This window comes from Lygodium microphyllum, chromosome 4, assembly GCF_053477565.2.
Source record: "Lygodium microphyllum isolate KBCC chromosome 4, Lygodium_microphyllum_v1.1.10, whole genome shotgun sequence".
Lineage (NCBI taxonomy): Eukaryota > Viridiplantae > Streptophyta > Polypodiopsida > Schizaeales > Lygodiaceae > Lygodium > Lygodium microphyllum.
This window is the reverse complement of record NC_141138.1, coordinates 81,355,721-81,359,254: the sequence shown is the minus strand read 5'-3', so window position 1 is coordinate 81,359,254 and position 3,534 is coordinate 81,355,721.

The following is a 3,534-nucleotide window of genomic DNA, read 5'->3' as shown; positions in this document are numbered from 1 at the left end:
ATGTACACAACCTGAGGTGTATATGGAGCAACGTGAGGGTCATGCAGTTCATAGCTTGTTTACAAAGAAGACAGAGCATGGTTATGTTTTTTTGGTGGTTTATGTCGATGATTTGATCATCATTGAAGATTATGATCATGGGATTGCTGAAATTAAAGCAATGTTACAGGCTGAATTCAAAGTCACGGATCTTGGTGAGTTGAAGTACTTCTTGAGATTGAGGTTGTGCCTACACCTTAAGATATATGGATGTTGCAAAAACAGTATGCTCATGATATGTTGCTATGATATATCATGATGGATTTTAAAGCCATGGAAATACCATTGGATCATAATGTCAAACTTGTAGTTGATAGTGGGACCGAGATCGATAATGTCACTATGTATAGACAAATTGTGGGCAGCTTGATTTACCTGACTAGTACTCGTCCCTGACTTGAGTTATGTAGTGGGGCTGATTAGCCAATTTATGCAAAAACCTCGTAAGCCACACTAAGATGCAATCAAGAGGATTATGCAGTACATGAAGGGTATTGCTGATTATGGGATGTTTTATGAGCATGGAAAATAATTTAACTTGACAGGTTATACGGATGCTGATTGGGCTAGTTGTGTCTATGATAGGAGGTCAACTAGTGGTTATGCTTTCAATTTGGGTAGCAGTATGATTAACTAGGGTAGTAAGAAGCAACCCACCATTGCTTTATCTAGTATATAGAGGCAGAATATAGGGGTGCAACCTTATCAGTATGCGAAGTAGTTTGGCTTGCGAAATTACTACATGATTTGGGTATCCAATTGGATAGCAAAGTCACATTGCATTGTGAGAATCTCAGTAATGTGATGCTGGCTAGTAACCCCGTCTATGATAATAGATCCAAACACATAGAGGTTCATTAAAATTTCATAAGGAAAATAGTACTTGCAAGTCATATTGATCTACTTCATGTGAAGACAGAAGACTAGGTAGCAGATATCTTTACCAAATCACTTGGTAAAGAGAAATTCGTCCGTTTCAAGGATCTACTTGGAGTGCAGCAACTAGTGTGAGCTCAAGAAGTGGAGTTTGAGAAGGGGGAGGATGAGCTTGATTCTTTTGATCTTGAAACACCTCCATCCATTGAGATTGAGGGTGAAGAAAAGAAAGAAGAGATAGAAGATGACTTAGATGTAGGTAAAAACAAGAAGAAAGAAATAGAGCGTAGAGATACTACCACTCCCTATGTAAGTGTTTCTGGCTCCAACGCCATGGTATAACTCTTACAAATGTCCAAATGCTCCCCCAAAAATACTTTAACAAGTTTGGAATAAGCTGGAGTGAGCAGAAGATCAATGGGACTTATTCATACCTCAAGGTCCTGACTATAATGAAAGCTTGAAGTGAAGAAGAAGAAGAGCTTGAAGTGAAGCTCTTCTTCTTGGGCCTAACAAGTAATAAAAAAGCTCATTGAGTAATACTTTTTTGAATTGATTATATCTAGCTTTTGCAATCACAAGCTTTTTTTCTTCTCGGGCTCAAGTAAGTGATGAAAAAGCTCCTTGCATAATACCTTTTCGAATTCATTATATCTAGCTTTTGCAATCAAAGGATTCTTTTTTTTAAAAAAATCTGATATATTGGAAAATGAATTATGCAAGAATATTTAGTGCATATAGCTATTTGCGTCAGAAATTTACTCTGCAAATAGCGACGCTAATAGAGATGCTAATAGCGATGCTAATAGCGACGAATTGATATCGTCGCTAATAGCGATGCGAATAGTGATGACAAGGGTAATTTTTTTCCATGAATAATTTCATTGCTTTAAACATTGCTATTGGGTCTATATATTGTAGTATCAATACCAGATATGGTCATTTCGAATTCCCACTAATGTCTTTTGGATTGAGTAATGCCCTTGCCACTTTTAAAAGGCTAATGCAGGACTTTTTTAGATCATATCTTCATGATTTTGTACTTGTTTTCTTTAATGGCACCTTGGTTTATTCCAAGGAAGAGGGGGATCATGAATCTCAACCCTATATCATCCTTGAGACCATGAGGACTCATAAGCTCTATGCTAAGAAGAAAAAGTGTGCCTTTCTCAAAAGCTAGATTGAATATCTTGGATTTACTGAGTCAAATGAAGGAATCTCTATCTCAGGGAACTAACTATATGTATATCCTCTACATCACATGCATTCAAGGCCTATTTATAAATTTTCTTATTTGTGAATTTTTCCTCAATAAAACATAATCCTTTTCTAGTCAATATGTAAATAACCCCTTTATATTACACCCTTCTATATGTAAAAATTGTATAAAAATGGTATTTTAAAAATACTTTATTTTGAACCCATATGATGCACACATATATTCATGAGTAACTTACCTGAGATCTCTGTAGACCCTACAAAGGTTAAGGATGTCTAAGAGTGGTCTTCACCAACTACTATTAAAGAAGTGAGTAGATTTCTTTGATTAATAGGTTGGTACAAGATCTTCATTAAGGACTATGCCTTAATTGCACACCCCTTACAAATTTGTTGAAAAAAGCAAGTTGACATAGTGTGGATGCCCACTGAACAAACAAGTTTTGATCAACTCAAGCATAGCTTGGTGATAGCACCAATTGTGAAGCTCCCTAACTTAAGGAATTTGAAGTTGTCATGGATGCTAGCTCACTTGCACTGGGCTACGTACTATTGTAAGAAGGTTATTTAATAGCCTATTCCTCAAGGAAGTGAAAACCCCATGAAAGGAACTATGAAACCCATGACCTCGAGTTGCTAGCAGTTATTCATACTCTCAAACTTTGGTGACATTACTTGCTTGGTAACAAGTTCTCTTTGGTCACGGACCATAAGAGCCTTAAATGGATCTTCACCTAGACCGACCTCAACATGAGGCAACGTCAATGGATTGAAGTTCTGCAGGAGTGTGAATTTGAGACCAGGTATTGACCTAGCAAAGAGAATGTGGTCGTTGATGCCATAAGTCGCAAGGTGTTCCTTAACTCCCTTATCATGGAGGAACCCTCAATGGCGGAATCATTGGTAACTATGGTGTCAATGCCTAGGAACCCTATCCTTGAACTAGTTAAGGAAGAAGCTAGCCATGAGCTAGAATATGTGGAGATGATAAATGGAATTTTGGAAAAAGGACCAAAACCCCAGACTTAAAGTCAAGTATCAAGAATTCTCAGTCAGTGAGGAACTTGTCTATTTTAGGACAAGATTATGCATATCCTCGAGCAAGTAACTCAAATAGAGAATACTTCGGCAAGCACATGACTCCCCCTTTTCAGGTCATCCCGGATATGTCAAGACCCTTAACGTGGTCAAAAAGAGCTATCGTTGGGGAAGGCTTAAGGGAGATATGCTAAATTATTTTGGGGAATGTTTGTCTTGCTAGTGCATTAAGGCAGAACATGTCAAGATGCTTGGGAAGCTGAAACCTCTTGACATCCCCAAATGAAGTGGGAATTTATTAGCATGGACTTTGTTGTTGGGTTAGCTTCAGTGCAAGGAGGCTAGAGATCAATTATGGTTATA